Source organism: Balaenoptera borealis (assembly GCF_965194805.1).
Source record: "Balaenoptera borealis genome assembly, chromosome: 20".
NCBI classification, from domain to species: domain Eukaryota; kingdom Metazoa; phylum Chordata; class Mammalia; order Artiodactyla; family Balaenopteridae; genus Balaenoptera; species Balaenoptera borealis.
In genome coordinates this window covers 24,809,809-24,830,037 of record NC_138879.1, presented here as the reverse complement: position 1 = coordinate 24,830,037, position 20,229 = coordinate 24,809,809, and the positions used below count along the sequence as shown (strand labels likewise).

General features: G+C 37.5%; 1 protein-coding gene across 3 annotated transcripts in view; it reads right to left on the bottom strand.

Annotated features, from left to right (window-relative positions):
• The window catches only part of ZNF652 (zinc finger protein 652), a 69,374-nt gene that overhangs the window by 43,465 nt on the left and 5,680 nt on the right, over positions 1-20,229 (bottom strand). Inside the window, exon 1 of one of the 3 annotated variants that reach the window (XM_082373163.1) lies at positions 16,508-16,614. The exons of the other annotated variants lie outside the window; for them this stretch is intronic. The gene's annotated coding sequence lies outside the window, so the exon portion shown is untranslated. Of the gene's footprint in view, positions 1-16,507; positions 16,615-20,229 lie in introns of those variants that run through there. 3 annotated transcript variants of the gene reach the window in all.

The following is a 20,229-nucleotide window of genomic DNA, read 5'->3' as shown; positions in this document are numbered from 1 at the left end:
ATAAGCATGACACCAAATGGGACTGGCCCATAGCCTTAACCATGGTATAGGTAACTTTTTCCAAAAACAACACTAGGTCTACCACACTTTCTCAGAGTAGAGAGAGATATGACCACGTATAACACCATTCCTTGGATGATTCTATTCAATCCTCTGCCTTGATCAGAAGGCGTTTAAGGCAACATGCCAAATGGGATGTAGAAGCAACCTATGAAGCCTCAGATAACCTGCCATACCCATTGCTACCTTACTGTTAATAGTCCTTTTTTTTTTCAAAACATAAGCTGTAGGCTGAGTAAAACAAAGCCAGGTAGCAATGCCACAACTGTGTCAAAATTAAAGGCAAAAGTGCCCAATCACTCTGTAGGTGGTGTAGAGCACAACTCTACCCAACAGAGGTGTTCTGTGCTGGATGGTGGCAAACTGAGCCAATGGATCCTCCATCCCTTTCGGGAAGTACAGCTGAACATAGAGAAGAGGTTGATACTGGGGTCTGGGCTGTAACCCTAACCACACTGAGTTATGGTTAATGAATCCTCACGAGATATCCAGTGTGTCACAGTCTTGGAAGTGATGGGACTCTTTACTAAAATTGCTGCTTCTCAAACATAGGGTCTATTTGTGAATGCCCAGATCTCCTTTTTTACTCTAAAGAGAGATATAGCTTTTAACTTTTTTTTTCTGATTATAAAGGCAAAGTTTACAGGTCAAATGGGTTTATGCACTGTGTTTTCTGTCCAATTACCGCACTCTACTCTTCATTCACAAGCTTTAACTATCATCTATACGCAAAGTACCAAGAGTCTAATATAAGAAGATATTTATTTATTTATTCCTTCAAATAATTATTGTATTGACCCCAACCTTCACAAGCTTAAATTTGTTTCGGGAGCAAGAACTATATACAAAAAATAAGTTACAATTGGGTCTTCCCTGGTGGCGCAGTGGTTAAGAATCCACCTGCCAATGCAGGGGACACGGGTTCGAACCCTGGTCTGGGGAGATCCCACATGCCACGGAGCAACTAAGCCTGTGTGCCACAACTACTGAGCCTGTGCCCTAGAGCCCACGCGCCACAACTACCATAGCCCGTGCGCCTACAGCCTGTGCTCCGCAACTAGAGAAGCCACCGCAATGAGAAGCATGCGCACCGCAACGAAGAGTAGGCCCCGCTCGCTGCGACTAGAGAAAGCCTGCGCGCAGCAACGAAGACCCAATGCAGCCAAAAATAAATAAAATATAAATAAATTTATAAAAAAAAGTCACAACTGCCAAATAAAACAAATGGTATTTTTTAAAAAGGTGCCATATAACTATTTAAAAGGGCAAGAAAGATGTAGAATGGACAGGCTATGGAAAGCCTTGTGAAGAGTATGAGATCTGAGCTAGGTCCTGAATGAAGGAGGGATCTGAAGAAGCAGAGAGGAAATGAGAAGACAGGATGAGGAGAGTAAGGCTGTTATCGTGAAGAAGCACAGTATACTTAGGCCCAGTCAAAGGGACTTTACCAGGGGTTAGCTGGTGATAAGGTTATAAACGCAGTCAGTGTAGGGACAGAAAATGGAAGGGTTTGACTGTAGAGCTGAGAGATGTGGGCATCACTAACAGTGGCAGAGAGAGTCAAAAAAAAAAAAAGGGAAAATCAACAGAGTTTTCTCATTAGATGTGAAGGATAAAGAAAAATATCAAAGATGATTTAGACAATTTGAATTTCCATACCCATATCTAACAGGAAAATACAGGTGGGAGAGCACATCTTTTTTATTACTGTTAAGACAATCAGCCTCAATTCAGAGATCTAGTTCTATCTTTTGCAGAGTGACTAGATAAGTTTTTTGCTAAATATTCCTAACATTCCTTTACAATGACAACCACTACCAAAAAATTAAGTCCAAACCTCCTTCAAGATTAGACCCCACGCACCACAACTACTGAAGCCTGCGTGCCCTAGAGCTCGTGCCCCACAAGAAGAGAAGCCACCACAATGAGAGGCCCGTGCACCGCAACGAAGAGTAGCCCCCGCTTGCCGCAACTAGAGAAAGCCCGTGTGCAGCAACGAAGACCCAACACAGCCAAAAAAAAAAAAAAAAAAAAGATTAGACCCCTCACTTTACCTTTCTAACATCATTTCCCTCCACATCCCTCCACAAACTCTATTAAGGTCTGTCTACTCAATGTTCCCTGAGCATGCCATATAACTTCTCATGCCAGTCATTTGTTAATCCTGCCCCGTCAGCCGAGAATGCCCTTATTTCTCTCCCTATCAACTGAATCTCACTAATCTCTCAATATTCAGTTCAAACACCACTAACTCTTTCTAAAAATCCCCAGCTCCTATCACTTTCCTGTGTGTATTTCCACTCTACTACTCCTGGCTTTATTACACTTATTTCATCCTGTATTGTATAAAATTTGTTTATATGACCACATTCCCATTGCCAGTGATTGATTTAGAGGTGGGTCCATTATTAAGTTTTGGACAGAGAGATTTAAGTGAAATCAGCTGGAAGGCTTCTGAGAAAGATTTCCAAACTCTTAAAAGAGCATAAGAAAGCACTAACCACCACCCTCTGCTGGATGTCATCTTGTCTGGATATGATGCCTGGAACTGTGGTACCCATCTCGCATCCATGATGAGAACTGGCTAAAGGACAAAGCAGACAAGTCCAAGATGGCAGAGCAGAAGGTGGAAAGAATGTGGGTCCTTGATGATGTCACTAAACCACAGATTTAAGCCAATCCTAGACTGAGGCATCTTGTTACTTGTTATGATAAATTTTCCTTATTTTCAAATTATTTTGAATTGGATTTTCTATCATTTGAAGCCCAAAGCATCTTAATTTATACAGTCATGTTTGAGATGCAAATTAGACGTCTATGCAGAGACATCAAGTAGTCAGTTGGATAGAAGATCAGGGGAGAAGTCAAGACTGGACCCGTACATTTGGGAGACAGCAGCATACAGAAAGAATTTACATTTGAGGGCTGGGAAGACCGGATAGAGAGAGAAAAGAAAGCTTTAGGGCACCCTATGGGCAGAGGAGAAAAAGCCAACAAGGAAGAAAGAAGAAATTAACACTGAGGGAAAATGAAAACACTAAACTGCAAGGCGCAGAAGCCAAGAGATTAAGCTTCAAGAAAGAAGAGCTGTTCAGCTGCATCAAATGCTGCTAAAACATTGAGTAAGATAGAGAAAAATGACCACTGAATTTAGTGGCTGAATAATTCCTTAACATAAAGGCCACCTTGTCCTTCCACAGCCTCCTTCTCCCTGGAAAAACAGCCGTCTTGAGTTAATTAGTATAATGGTTAAGGGCTCAGACTTGGGCTGAGTTCTGGAGCTACCACTCCTAGCTGTGGGGCCTGCTCAATCAACCAGCCTACCCTGTGAGAAGGAGGGAATGGCAGCTGAGGAATGGCAGCTGGAACTGGACTCCAAATAGACAAAAGGTTTGCATTCGGTTTTTAAAGATGGGAGAGACTTGAGCGTGTTTACATGTTGATGGGAAGGAACACCTTTTACCACAAGGAACCCATTACAAGAAAACATTTTGGAATTTATTAGAGTAGGTTAGTTTATTAAGCTTTAAAAAATTATATACAGATTAAAAAGTATGATAAAGCCACAAGCTTAATCTCTACCTCATTTCAGAACATATCAACGAAAAGAAAAACGATACACATTATACGATATAACGATACACGATACTTATTTATCACAATAAGTAGTAGTAGTAAATAGTTAATAAAAAGTACCTAATCTTCTCTTGGTTTTACTAAAAAGATGATTCCAATATTAAAACACAAAGTACTAAATCATAAAAGCTCAGATATTTTAAAAGCTAAGGAAATCTATAACATAGCTACCTAAAACTGTTTGGAATACCCTCCTAAAACACTTTGTCTTTTATATATATATATATATTTTTTATACAGCAGGTTCTTATTAGTCATCAATTTTATACACATCAGTGTATACATGTCAATCCCAGTCTCCCAATTCATCACATCACCCTCCCCACCACCACTTTCCCCCCTTGGTGTCCATACGTTTGTTCTCTACATCTGTGTCTCAATTTCTGCCCTGCAAACCAGTTCACCTGTACCATTTTTCTAGGTTCCACATATATGCGTTAATATATGATATTTGTTTTTCTCTTACTTCACTCTGTATGAGTCTCTAGATCCATCCACATCTCTACAAATGACCCAATTTCGTTCCTTTTTATGGCTGAGTAATATCCCATTATATATATGTACCACATCTTCTTTATCCATTTGTCTGTCGATGGGCATTTAGGTTGCTTCCATGACCTGGCTATTGTAAATAGAGCTGCAATGAACACTGGGGTGCATGTGTCTTTTTGAATTATGGTTTTCTCTGGGTATATGCCCAGTAGTGGGATTGCTGGGTCATATGGTAATTCTATTTTTAATTCTTTAAGGAACCTCCATACTGTTCTCCATAGTGGCTGTATCAATTTACATTCCCACCAACAGTGCAAGAGGGTTCCCTTTTCTCCACACCCTCTCCAGCATTTGTTGTTTGTAGATTTTCTGATGTTGCCCATTCTAACTGGTGTGAGGTGATACCTCATTGTATCAGTCTTTAATACATTCTCAAATCTGAAGTATTTTTTCCCTTTGGTCTTATTGAAGAAATATGCTGTCAGGAGATAAGCCTTCTATAAGCTTGTGTACACAACCACGTAAGAAAATATTAAAACATTTTAATGTTCACTTCAGGAAATTCTAAAATTTAAAACCACTCCAAATTAAAATATGACCACTTCAAAGAAAAGGGGATAATTTCAAAGTTAAGACCAAAACAGCTTTTGATACAAACCACTGCATGTTGCAGAAGCAGTAACCTAGTTTCACTTTGAGTGTAGTGTTTGTTGCCCTCAAGGGATCTGCAACTTTCGAGCAAGATTTTTTCATTAAATGCCATATAACAGGTAAAGCAGAGGAGGAAAAAAAGTCAATACATCTTCATGCTACAACACATCTCAACTGTTCAGTTTAAGGGAAGAAAAGCACAGTACTTACGAACACATACATATACAAACACGCACACATATACATGTATCACATTGATAAGCGGCTGTTAGTTATTGGTGAGATAACACTAAAATGTTAACTCAAGGCTAACCTATAGAACATGTGGCAATTTAACAATCTGCTTGTGAGGCGCAAAAATCCCCAGCATCACACAAAATTACTCTTGACTATTTGCTCCCTGGTTCAGTAATTGGTCGGTAATAACCTGAGCAGAGAAAGCTGGTGGAAGACGTTCAAATATACAAAGGTTTTTCCACATAGAATTCTTAATTACTTTTTCCCAAAACATGGTTCTCCATATTGAGCGGTGAATACTATGCATATTTCAGAAAGACAGAAATCCCAAACATCCACATTTCTGAGTGAACAACCTGTTCCAAGACACTATCTCCCTATAAGCCCCAGAGAAGTTACTTTGAGGGTATAAAATAAATTAGTTAGTAACAATACACACTTTAGAATTTATATTTTAACTGCACTGGAATGTCTAAAAAATGAGCCTACGAACAGCAAAGGCACTGAGCCCAAGAGGAAGTGAACAGACTCCTGGCTTGCAGACAAATGAGTGGGTGGAGGAAACATTTATGTGGGGAGGATGATTTTTACACGATGCTTTTCTTAATCTAAAGAAAACCACAGCTCTTAGCAATATATGTGCTATAAATAGATGTAATCAGTTAAAAACCTGAATACTTGTTTGCCTACTTGTTTTGTTTTTAAATAACTTTTGTCATAACCCAAATCCAATGAGTGATCAAGATAATCAAGCCAACGTGACCAAGCAGGTTGCCCAGTTAAAGGCCTGGGGACATATGACCAAGACTAATTCCCCTTCACCTGTTTATGCTGAGGAAAATATTTTAATTAGTAATGTGGGTTTTTCTTGTAACATCTTTAAATATACTTCCCTCACCAAAATCAAAGAGTTTTCACACTGGTTCACATCAATGTAAAATTTCTACCAACTACTTTTGGCAACATCTTTAAGAAATGTGGCTAGAGCAATCAGAGTTTTGATCACAGAACCATTGTTCTAGCAACTGCTCCCTCCTTCCCCAGCTCCTCCCCGCCAAAACCCCACATCTATCGAAGATCACAAAGTTCCTGTCAAGTAAGTATTAGTCTCTTTCATAAATAGAGGAAATTAAGGCCTGCTGACTAAAAGGTGACAGGGGCTCTGAGAGAGTACGAACTAGTTGAGTGTATAACTGCTATGCTCTTTTCTCCCTTAAAATAAAACCCGATCAGAGGACAGATGACTTTTTTTGGAAGTGGAGGTGAGAGTTGCTGGTAAAGAGGTAATGTAACCTAGGTTTTCTAATATTTTTACAATGGACATGTATTCTTTTTTTTTTTTTTAATAAATTTACTTATTTATTTATTTTTGGCTGTGTTGGGTCTTTGTTGCTGCACGCAGCCTTTCTCTAGTTGTGGAGAGCGGGGGCTACTCTTTGTTGCGGTGCGCGGGCTTCTCATTGCGGTGGCTTCTCTTGCTGCAGAGCATGGGCTCTAGGCGTGCGAGCGAGCTTCAGTAGTTGCAGCATGCGGGCTCAGTAGCTGTGGCTCACGGGCTGTAGATCACAGGCTCAGTAGTTGTGGCGCACGGGCTTAGTTGCTCCACAGCATGTGGGATCTTCCAGACCAGGGCTCGAACCCGTGTCCCCTGCACTGGCAGGCGGATTCTCAACCACTGCTCCACCAGGGAAGCCCAGATTAATTGTTAATAATGCCCCTCTCACACATCTCTCCCAGTCTGGATAATAAATTATATGGTTACCCATTTATGCAAAAAACAAATATACTACTGTTCCTATATGGCAATAGGTTTGTAAAATGTGTATCATTTCCAGATTTTATCTTTTTTAATTCATTTTATTCATTTTTATTACACATTAGATTTTCTTAAATTATAAAAAGTAACTTATTTTAGACCTTCATCTCATTCTGATATACACCTGTCATACAATAAAATCAAAGATTTGCTTTAATCAAATACGAGAAAATCAAAATCTGATTTTACCACATCAAAATGTATACAGAGGGACTTCCCTGGTGGCGCAGTGGTTAAGAATCTGCCTGCCAATGCAGGGGACACAGGTTCGAGCCCTGGTCCGGGAAGATCCCACATGCCGTGGAGCAGCTAAGCCCGTGAACCACAACTACTGAGCCTGTGCTCTACAGCCCACAACTACTGAAGCCTGTGCGCCTAGAGCCCATGCTCTGCGACAAGAGGAGCCAACGCAATGAGAAGGCCGTGCACAGCAACAAAGACCCAGCACAGCCAAAAATAATAAATAAATAAATAAATTTATTAAAAAAAATGTATACAGAGTAAATAAATCAAATGAATAAAAAAGTAGAAACTTTAAAGACTATAAGCCCCTTGAGGAGAGATTGTTCTTTTTAAAATACTACTTCAACATTCTAGCCTGTGTCTAGCTCAGTACTGAGAACATAATGAGGTCCAGATTGAGGCCTGTGCTCTAGAGCCCATGAGCCACAACTACTGAGCCCACGTGCCACAACTACTGAAGCCTGTGCGCCTAGAGCCCGTGCTCCACAACAAGAGAAACCACTGCAATGAGAAGCCCACGCACTGCAACGAAGAGTAGCCCTCACTCACCGCAACTAGGGAAAGCCTGCATGCAGCAACGAAGACCCAACTCAGGCAAAAATAAATAAATAAAAATAAATCAATCTATAAAAAAATTATTTAAAAAAAAAGACTCAGGAGGGACTTCTCTGTGGCGCAGTGGTTAAGAATCCGCCTGCCCATGCAGGGGACACGGGATCGAGCCCTGGTCCGGGAAGATCCCACATGTCCCGGAGCAACTAAGCCCGTGCGCCACAACTACTGAGCCTGTGCTCTAGAGCCTGCGAGCCACAACTACTGAGCCCACGTGCCACAACTACTGAAGCCCACATGCCCAGAGCCTATGATCTGCAACAAGAGAAGCCACCACAATAAGAAGCCCGCGCACCGCAATGAAGGGTAGTCCCCGCTCGCCGCAACTAGAGAAAGCCTGCACACAGCAACGAAGACCCAACGTGGCCAAAAATAATAAATAAATAAATAAATAAATAAATTTATATATTAAAAAAAGACTCAGGAGCCAGCCTGATAAGCTCCTAATGGACAAAAACAGGACAACTGAGTATCAACAAGGATGAATAACAGTAATGCACTGAAACATTTCAAATATGCTTAAATCCATTGGTCACCTTTAGAGGATGCTGAGAGAACCAACTCATTCTTCTGAAAACTGGTAAGTGAAGGGCAAGAATCAAGCATTTAGTCTCCATTCCTATCAGATCTGTACCTCAAGGAAACTAAATATTTGTTGAGGAGAAATTTCTTTTTATAGAAGTATTCCAGCTAATAATTGAAGAAGAAGTTATAGTGTTTGGTATTATTTTGCAACCCATAATGAATTAATAGATATAGGCAAAGATCATCAGTGGCTGGTAACAGTACCAAAGAAGAAACAACCAGCACTGTACGTCTCCTGGTAGAATTATACATCACCAGCTATTAGTCTTGTCCTGCACCCACAAGAAAAACTGAACCTTAATCTGATCAAGCCTGTAGATCTAAAAGCCAATTTACAGGAAGTAAAAGGCACCGAGGAACATGTTAAACGATATCACATGGATATAATCAGCACAATCCAGACTATGGGAGACTATACAACAAATGATAGGGATTCTTCAACAAAAATTCCAAGGAAAAAGAAAGAAAGAGAAAAATAGGAAGGAGAACTTATAAAGAGACTTAACAGACATATTAACCAATCACTCTTCTTTACACCTTAATTCAACATTCTAGCCTGTGTCTAAATGTTGAAAACACTAACTGAAAAAACAATTACGAGTCAATTGGGAAGTACAGACACTGACTGAACACTTAATGATGGTCAGGAAGTCTTTTACTATAATCATGGTATTAAGTTGTCTTTTTTTTTTTCCACACACACACACTGTATTTTATTTTTACAACAGATAAATAAACTGACACCAAGCATTGTAAATGGATGACCACAACAAAAGCAACAATGATTGCAATTACCAAACAGAAACACACTCATACTATGTCATAATATTGACATTCAGTCCAGTAATCCTCCACTGTAACAGCTCCTTCACTTTGCAGTGAAAATTGATTTGTATATTTTTTGCCTCTGAGTCCCTGTGGGATTTTTTTTTTTTTAATTCGAACAGAAAGTCACAAAAATTATAATCATCCTCATCAGTTCACTCAGTCCCATGTAATTAATTTTTTTTTCATCTTGATCTTTTGTTAGCACTTTTATGAATTCATCAGTTTTCCATTTGAGTTCTGAACATGCTTATTCATTCAGTTCAGCAGTATAGTCAGTTACCAGAAACCTGTACTTGTCACAGTCTTTTCCATGAATTCCTTGAAGATGAAACCCTTTTATAGGAACATTTTTGCAAAAGCATCAGAGTACACCCAGAACTGTCTGTAAATGACAAAAGACTTAAAAAACCACTGACCGAACACTTAATGATGGTCAGAAAGTCTTTTAGTATAATCATGGTATTAAGTTGTCTTTTTTTAAAAAAAGAATTTTTGTATATAAAAATAATATGATATGACATTTAGAATTTCTCCAAAGTCATTGGAGGGACGGAATTATAGTGGGGGTGGATATATATGAAACAAGATTAGCCATGTACTAATAATTGTTGAAGCTGGGATATGGGTATATTTTGGTTCATTATATTTTCCCGTTTATATATTTGAGAATTTCTATAATATAAAAAGGGTTTTGAAAGACCAAAAATATCATAATTTAGAAACATACAGGACACTATAACCTGACAACAATGGAGAAAAAATATTTTGTGACAACTACAATTAACTCTAAATTAACCTTTTGACATAACTAAGGAATTACAGAAGTAAAATATAGTTTGAAAATCCCTCTGTATTATGACTACATTTAATTTTCTTTTATACAACTTAAATTTTATATCTCTAAAAACTATAATGTAAGCAATATGGTATATTTCCTTTTTTTTGTGGGAGAAAAATATTTATTATTAAATAGAAATAAACCCAGCTATACATTATGGTTAAGTGTAGAGTACTTTGTGTGTACTTTTTTTTTTAATTTAATTTTATTTATTTTTTTAAACAGCAGGTTCTTATTAGTTATCCATTTTATACACATCAGTGTATACATGTCAATTTCAATCTCCCAATTCATCACACCACCACCCTCACCCCACACCACTTTCCCCCCTTGGTGTCCATACATTTGTTCTCTACATCTGTGTCTCTATTTCTGCCCTGCAAACCTGTTCATCTGTACCATTTTTCCAAGTTCCACATATATGCGTTAATATACGATATTTGTTTTTCTCTTTCTGACTTACTTCACTCTGTATGACAGTCCCTAGATCCACCCACGTCTCTACAAATGACTCAGTTTTGTTCCTTTTTATGGCTGAGTAATATTGCATTGTATATATGTACCACATCTTCTTTATCTATTCGTCTGTCAATGGGCATTTAGGTTGCTTCCATGTCCTGGCTATTGTAAATAGTGCTGCAATGAACATTGGGATGCATGTGTCTTTCTGAATTATGGTTTTCTCTGGGTATATGCCCAGTAGTGGGATTGCTGGGTCATATGGTAATTCTATTTTTAGTTCTTTAAGGAACCTCCATACTGTTCTCCATAGTGGCTGTATCAATTTACATTCCCACCAACAGTGCAAGAGGATTCCCTTTTCTCCACACCCTCTCCAGCATTTATTGTTTGTAGATTTTCTGATGATGTCCATTCTAACTGGTGTGAGGTGATACCTCATTGTAGTTTTGATTTGCATTTCTCTAATAATTAGTGATGTTGAGCAGCTTTTCATGTGGTTCTTGGCCATCTGTATGTCTTCTTTGGAGAAATGTCTATTTAGGTCTTCTGCCCATTTTTGGACTGGGTTGTTTGTTCTTTTAATATTGAGCTGAATGAGCTGTTTATATATTTTGGAGATTAATCCTTTGTCCATTGACTCGTTTGCAAATATTTTCTCCCATTCTGAGGGTTGTCTTTTCGTCTTGTTTGTAGTCTCCTTTGCTTTGCAAAAGCTTTGAAGTTTCATTAGGTCCCATTTGTTTATTTTTGTTTTTATTTCCATTACTCTAGGAGGTGAGTCAAAGTGATTTATGTCAAAGAGTGTTCTTCCTATGTTTTCCTCTAAGAGTTTTATAGTGTCCAGTCTTACATTTAGGTCTCTAATCCATTTTGAGTTTATTTTTGTGTATGGTGTTAGGGAGTATTCTAATTTCATTCTTTTACATGTAGCTGTCCAGTTTTCCCAGCACCACTTATTGAAGAGACTGTCTTTTCTCCACTGTATATCCTTGCCTCCTTTGTCAAAGATTAGTTGACCATAGGTGCGTGGGTTTATCTCTGGGCTTTCTATCCTGTTCCATTGATCTATATTTCTGTTCTTGTGCCAGTACCATATTGTCTTGATTACTGGAGCTTTGTAGTATAGTCTGAAGTCAGGGAGTCTGATTCTTCCAGCTCTGTTTTTCCCCCTCAAGACCACTTTGGCTATTCAGGGTCTTTTGTGTCTCCATACAAATTTTAAGATTTTTTGTTCTAGTTCTGTAAAAAATGCCATTGGTAATTTGATAGGAATTGCATTGAATCTGCAGATTGCTTTGGGTAGTACAGTCATTTTCACAATATTGATTCTTCCAATCCAAGAACATGGTGTACCTCTCCATCTGTTTGTACCATCTTTAATTTCTTTCATTAGTGTCTTACAGTTTTCTGCATACAGGTCTTATGGTATATTTCTGATTTAATAAAACTTTAATCCCAAATATGCTAACACAGAATGATCAAAAGTATAAAAGAAAAATTAAACATGTTAGAAGTAAAACAATTTGCCTAATAAGGTCATCACTCCGTCAAGATCAGAATCCAGCCTTTAGAGAGTAGACATTACTGTATTCCAGATACTAAGTTAGCTTTTAATGTTTCAGTGACAGGACAATAAAACTGAACCACAAACTTCTGTCTTCATGTGGAACTTACTATGTAGATCTGGCTACAGGTAAGGTTTTAGATCTATATTGCTTAAGTACATAGCCAATATTTTAGTAAGAACTGGCATTAAAGCTACTTTATATGTGTTCTCCAACTGATATACTACACAGTACATTCTGCCACCTTCATATTTACAGGTCCAACTAGGAAACCATTATCCAAAGTACATGTATGTTTATAGAGAGAGACTTGTGGGTGTGCAGAAGACCATTTTAGATGATTTTCTAAATCTGCTGTACTATGAGGTGACCAGGATTCTCCTCTTATTCAGTCAGTGTTGTGGTGTTGCTATCACCGTAAGTACAATGGCCGTAAGCATTTCACTGTATAAAAGTCATATGTAAGCACAGGCCATAGCCACGGTTCTCACCATTAAATGAAAAACTACCTTCTTCCTTCCCTGGTTTTCTCCCTCCATCATGAGTCAGCAAATATCATGTATTCTCAGTTCTAAGCTCCATTTTACTGTTTCTAAAACAAGGATGCTACATACTTTTCCTCAGTTCTAGGATGTTATTGATTTTAAGTTCTTATTTTATGGTCAAGTTTGTGGAAGATCCAAATGAAGCAGCTATAGTCTCTGAGGATCCAAACCTCATCTTCATTTTGGGCTTGTTCCTTCTACCTTACCCCAATATCTAATGAACCAACAAGTCCTGTTTTTAAAAACTGCCTTGTCCTCCCTGTTCCAATTGCTAACGTAACCTCTGAGTTCAGGCCCTCATCATCTCATACACAGATTACAACAGTCTTTCTGCCTCCCTCTTTCAAACCACCTTACACAGAGATTCTTTAAGCTATATTTTCCTAAAGAATTTGGATCGTGTCACTCCCTAGCTACAAACCTTTACTGGTTTCTAGAGCCTTGGAATAAAGTTCAGTTCCTTAGCAAAGCATTCAAAAGCCCTCCACCATCTGCGCCCAACTGACTTTTTCAGTCTTGGCTCCCAAAGTCCTCCCCCCCACGTAACATCCTCATGCTATTTTTCAAATGCACCTTGACTTTTTCCACTTCTAAGCCTTTGACTATGTCATTCTTTCCTTCTACCTAGAACATCATTCCCCCTGCCATCCATATGACCATAACATCCTAACCACCTTTTAAGACCTAGCTCAAAAGTACCTTCCTCATGAAACTTTTCTTGACCACCATTTTTGTTTCGTAGAATGCTTAGGAGGATTTTTATTTTCTTTTAAAAGGACGTGTAAGCTAATGGAAAGAATACTCAACAGTTCTGTTTAAGCTGGGAGGAAAGTGATTTTAAAAAATCCATATCCATGTGATGTTGTCCATTTCTTCCTCCTCTTCCATAAACTAAACTGTTTCAGGGAATGATTTAAATTAATATAGAGTTTGGATGCCATGGTGTGCCTCAGGAGGGATTTTCTGCATTAGCAAGTGCAGAGTGAAAGATACTCAAGTAGTACCCCATCTGTAATGGTACTCTGCCTCAAGACCAGCACTTTTTTCTCCTTCAAGAACTGCTTAATACTTATATTCTCTCAGAGACAGACACTGCAGACAGTGTAACCATCTGGCACAAGTTAATTTTCTAGTAAACAAAAGGTGGCTATTTTCCATGTGCTCCTGGAGACAGGGACCTGTAACTGGACTGAAAAGGGTTATCACTGTGCAAGAGCTACACTCATCCATGTTATAAACCATTTTTCTGCATGGACACAAGAAGGGTGGGGAAAAAGACCTTCAAACCTACCCTAAAATAGCCTTGGAGAGAATGACTGTGAACATCAAAAGATAACTTTCAAAGATAATAATGTCAACGAAAACTTAAATTTGTCTAAACAAACATAGACATCCAGATACATTATATATGGTATATACATAGGTACACTGTATGACTAAAATTAATCTATGAACAGATATTCAAGCTTATTCAAGTATAGAGTTTAAAAGCTTGATTTAGGATGTTTCCAAATAGAAAAATGATGTTAGTTGAAAAACTAGTGATATCTGAATTAAGTTTGGAGTTAAGTTGATAGTAATGTACCAGTGTTGGTTTCTTAGTGTATGTAAGACTTTAAACAATAACAGAACTAGATGAGGGGAACTACACTCAATATGTTGCAATAACCTATAAGGGAAAGAATCTGAAAAAGAAAAAAATATATATATATATCTGAATCACTTTGCTGTACACCTGAAACTAAGATGACATTGTAAATCAACTATACTTCAATAAAAAATTAAATTAAATTTTAAAAATTTTAAGAAGAGTAATATATGTGAAAAAATCTCAAAATCCTATACAAATGTTATACTTATTATTATGCTTTGTGTTTATGTGGTTTTCTACTTTGTTCATAAGATATAACCATCTGCAATATTTTCATATTTCTACCTTTATTATAACTAAACAAAATGTCAACACAGTGAAGTAATTTTCAAATGTTAATTTTCATAGTTTGCCAAACATACAATAAACATGTTCCAACTTTAATGTTCCTACCATTTTATTTTACCTGTTCTAACAATTATAAGAGAACAATGAATTTGGCTAAGAATGATTTCAGATTAACTTCTCTAATATAGAGCACTCAACTTTTATAATATATGTGGAGCAAGTAATAAGCACGGAAATATGTAATTGCTTTTAAAGAAATATTTGTTTTCAATTTAGGTTTCAGAGTAATGTGGAAGACTAAATTATTTTATCTTAAATGGCTGTTAGGTAAAACTCTATGTATCAGTAATAGGTTAGGAAATGGAAGCATAGTTATAGAAAGAAGGAAAATAAACTTTTAAGAGCATTGGACCTTAAACTCTACTATTATTCCATAAACCACAAAAAGACCAAACAGTTATTAAAGATTATCAATCACAATTTATAATATTTCTATATACAGTTAGTTGTACTCTGTTATTATAATATTTTTAAGTGTAGATTTTAATCCAAGGTTTTCTTTTTATAACCAAGAAATAAATGCATATGTGTTCATTTTGAGGAAGAAAAAAGAAGAGAACTGGATGAGGTGGTATATAGGTACTCTCTCTGTAACTTTTCTGTAAATCTAAAATTATTCCAAAATTTTAAATTTTTTATTTTAAAAAGGAGAACTTACTGGGATAACACAAATTGACATAATCACATTAATTAAAAGATTTTCTTTGAATTAAAAAAACAAGTTGGTTTATTAGTTTTTCTCAAAAGTGAGTTTTTTTTAAACTTTTTTTTGCGGTGCGGGGTGGGGGGGGGCGGGCCGTGCCGCTAGGCTTGCAGGATTTCAGTTCCCCCACCAAGGACTGAACTGGGGCCTTCAGAGTCTTAACCACTGGACAACCAGGGAATTCCCTAAAAACTGTTTTTTTAACTTTGATGTTTTTAAACTTTTTCAGGTTTACTTGGTAAAGACTATCAGTTATGAAACGGGCTGGGTTTTTTCAGCAGGATCCACCTACAAACACGTATAGGTATGTTTTATGGCTTAAATCCCAAACTGGCTAATGCCAAGATACCTGACTGACTTCTGACATCAGCTGCTATGGCCGACTATAGCTCAGAATGCTATGTGAATATGGAATAACTTTCCTTAGAACAGCTTAGCACTATTTTCCTAAGTGTGAAGTGTGCATATTTTTGGACCCAGCCATCGAGAATTCCTCATTAGTAGATAATACCACAGGTATACAAAGATGTGTACACAAGGGCATTCATTATAGCACTATTTAATATAACAAAAATTTGAAACATAAATAATGATATACACAGACACTGGCATACTACATAACCGAATTATGACATAGGTTTATATTAACAGACACAGAAATATGTCCACATGAAAAAAAAAGACTAAAGAACATGTGGGAATGGAATCACACAATCTCACTATGTAAAACTACGCATATACAACTATGCGTATATATGCTCATATTGAGAGATATCTCAGGACAGGGGTAAAGATGGGGAAGGAGATATTTTATTTTTTTCTTTATATTTTCTGTAATCCTTAAATAATTTTGGATAAGCCTGTATAATTTTTTTGAAAAATAATAAAGCTATTCTTCATAATGCTATAGAAGCAATTTGTTTCACACTCAAATAAGACATTAAGTACCCAAATATGTAATTTTTAAAAAGTGATCCCCTGTTCATGACTGAAAATGGCAAAATATGTTATTAAACTTACTGTAAACTATAACCCTAGAAAGCTGAGAAACAGTTCTACTATAAAAACATCAGACATTAGCCAAAGACTCTAGGTTGTCAATTTAACTGCAACATTAGCTATATAATTTTAGCTTATAGACAAGACACGTCACAGTATTATTATGCTTAGCTAGAGCTAAACTATAGTTATAAATATCAAGTTATTTCACAAAGATTCTATTTATAAATATGTACCTTAGCTGAGATCAGTCAATAGATTTTTTTTGCACAAGCAACAGAAATCTGTCCTCTTGCCAAGGATTTATCTTTCCATACCAATGAACTGGGGAGCTGCAAGAGAACTTATAACACATTCAATATTCTCCATTATATGAGAGATGAGGAAAGATGAAGCTTTAAAATGTTAAATGGTTCCTGTAAGGTCAACAGCTAGTTGATGGCAGAGCTGGGCCTATCACCCAGATGCTGGTCATAAGGCTCAAAATGAATTATTCCTACATACCCATTAGGATGGCTAAAATTAAAAATACTGACAATTTCAAGTGTCGCAAAGATGCAGAACAAATGGGACTTTCATATGTTACTGGTGGAGATGCAAAAGGGGACACTCTCTGGAAAACAGTTTGGCAGTTTCTTATAAAGTGAAACATACACACACCATATCAATCATCAAGCAGTCCCATTCCTAGGTATTTACTCTAGAGAAATGAGAACTTACATTCACCCAAAACTGGAAACGATCCAAATGTCCTTCAACTGGTGAATGAATAAACAACCTGTGGTACATCCACACAGTGGAATACTACTTGGCGATAAAACGGAACAAACTGTTGATCCACACAAAAACTTCGATGAATCTCATAGGCATTATGCTGAGTGAAAGAAGCCAGTCTCAAAGGGTTACATACGGAATGATCCCACTTACACAGCATTCTCCAAAAGACAAGACTATAGAGATGGACAACAGATCAATGATTGTCAGAGTGGAGGGTAGGGGAGAGTATGAATGAAAAGGGATTACAGAAGGAGTCTTTGGGTGATGGACTTGTTCTGTATCCTGATTGTGGTGGTGGTTACACGAATATATACAGGTATTGATACTTAAAGAACTGTACACATGCCAAAATGTCTATTTTACTGTACATTAATTTAAAAATTAAAATAGGGACTTCCTTCAACGCACTGCAACTACTGAAGCCCGTGCACTCTAGGGGTCTGTGTGCTGCAACTACTGAGCCCACGTGCTGCAACTACTGAAGTCTGCACGCCTAGAGCCTGTGCTCCGCAACAAGAGAAGCCACTGCAATGAGAAGCCCGTGCACCACAACGAAGAGTAGCCCCCACTCGCTGCAACTAGAGAAATCCCGCGCGCAGCAACGAAGACCCAATGCAGCCAAAAATAAAACCCAAAACAACAAAAACCCCAGGGACTTCCCTGGTGGTCGAGTGGTTAGGACTCTGTGCTTCCAGTGCAGGAGGCATAGGTTCGATCCCTGGTCGGGGAACTAGGATTCCGTATGCTGCACGGTGTGGCCAAAAAAAAATACATAAAATAAAAAATAAAAAAAACTAAAACAGGGCTTCCCTGGTGGCGCAGTGGTTGAGAATCCGCCTGCCAATGCGGGGGAAACGGGTTCGAGCCCTGGTCCGGGAAGATCCCACATGCCGCGGAGCAACTGGGCCCGTGAGCCACAGCTACTGAGCCTGCGTGTCTGGAGCCTGTGCTCCGCAACAAGAGAGGCCACGATAGTGAGAGGCCCGCGCACCGCGATGAAGAGTGGCCCCCGCTTGCCACAACTAGAGAAAGCCCTCGCACAGAAACCCAACTCGCACAGAAGACCCAACACAGCCAAAAATAAAATAAATAAATAAATATTAAAAAAAAAAAAAAAAACTAAAACAAATTACTTACTCAGTCTCTGGCTTCTAAAAGCCAGAAATATTTATGGATTTTTAAATTCAATTTTAAAATTAATTTTTCAATTACCAAAATAAAATGATTTGATGGGTCTTTTCCTACAAAATCTCAATGCCAAGAAAAGAATACATTCAACTTGGCAAGTTACATAGCCTCATTTTGTCTTAATTTCCCTGTTGGCAAAATGGGGATAATAATACCTACCTCAAAGGGTTATATGAGAATTAAATGGTAGATAATAAATAAATAAAAATATAGACATATTCACAGTATACATAACTTTGGGTATGGAAATGGAAGACAACTCCAACCAAGTAACTTTTAAGTTTTGTCCTTCCAGAGAACCAGGTTCTGATGATCGCTTTTCTGATAGAGCTGTCTCTGAAATATAGTCCAAGCCCAGAGTCTGATTTTCACACAGAAGTAAAAATTCACTACTGAGTCCTTGATGTATTTTTATTCTGTAACGACTGTACACAAATAAATTGTTGTTTAAACCAGATTCTGTGTTAAAGAAGATTACACTGTATATATTTGTATATATTTGTTTGTACATATTTCTTAGTCCTCTCAATTCTACCTAACTTAATGAATAAACAGGTAGCCTGTGCTCGTCTGTGTGTGTGTGTGTGTGTGTGTGTGCGTGTGTGTATGTGTGTGTATTAAGTAATAGCAGGTGTCCTACCTCTCAGAAGAACACAGTTTAAATGCTAGGCAAAATGAGAATCTAACCTTAACCTTTCCAGAGTTTCAGGTCTTTAAGAATTACCCCTCTATATGGAGTAAGGTCATAAATATGATGATTTTCTTCATGCCACATTTCTTAGCTTTCTACTTTCAAACTCATACCTTTAAGCCCAGCTTTTCATTTTATCACTCCCCACCCCCATTTAATCCAGTAAGCATTTGCTTAGCATCTACTTCAAGAAAATACTTTTTGTTAAGCTCTATTTAGGGCAGTGATTTTCAAACTGTCTGTCCCAACCCAATTTTTACAAATGAAATAGAGTAAAATAACAGACTGCCTCACAGATGGTAAGGGTAAATACTGTTTCATGAAGCTTTTGTTTCAGTTGTGGGTGGGGACATGTATGTGAGTGAATAATGTAGGCATGCATATACTGCTTCTTACTGTGGATCATGGTCCAAAAGTTCGAGGAACAGTGTTACAGGGATTAAATAAACATCAGCTCTAGATTTAGCACAGTACAACCCTGCAACAGTTGGCTTCTCCAGACATGTTTTTTGGTACTCACTGTACCACCTGAGCTTAGAGACACAAGTCATCTTTAAAGAAAGAAAATCTAACTTTCCGTTTGAGGTGATGAAAAGGTTGAGGAGATACTGAAAGGCAGAACAAACTGTCCTTTGGTTATTGTTACAATCCCCGACAAGTTGGAATGGATGCAGAAGTGTATACTTTCTTTATCACAACCTGACAGGAGGAAACTAGCCATTTGAAATGAGATAATTTTTAAATTAAAAAAAATTATGTAGTATACACTTGCATGGATCAAAAATTTTAAATACAGAAGAGAATATAGTGAATAGAGCAGCATTACTCATGACAGCTGTACCAGAAACAATCCAAATGTCCATTAATGGTAGAATGGAGAAATAAATTATAATATATGCATACAACGGAATATTATATGAGAATAAACTAATTATTGTTACATATAATGATATGGGTGCATCTTATAAGCCATACTCAAATGAGTACATACCGTATTACACTTACATATGGCTTAGAGATTTTCCATAGTAATACACAGTTTTTTCATTCATTTTTGTAGCCATATAAAATTTATTCAGTTGCATGAATATATGTTACTTTATTTATCCAATTCTTACTGATGGGCATTTAGGTTTTTTCCAAACTTTTGATGAGTTAATTTAAATGACTTTGTATGCTTGGTATGCTAAAAAGAAAACTGAAGGGCTCAGGATCTTTCAGGCAAGGTAACTTCAAACTCTAGCTCCTAGTATATTAATACAGGAAAAGTCCCTGGGCATCTGGGTCACAGTTTTAAGAGGA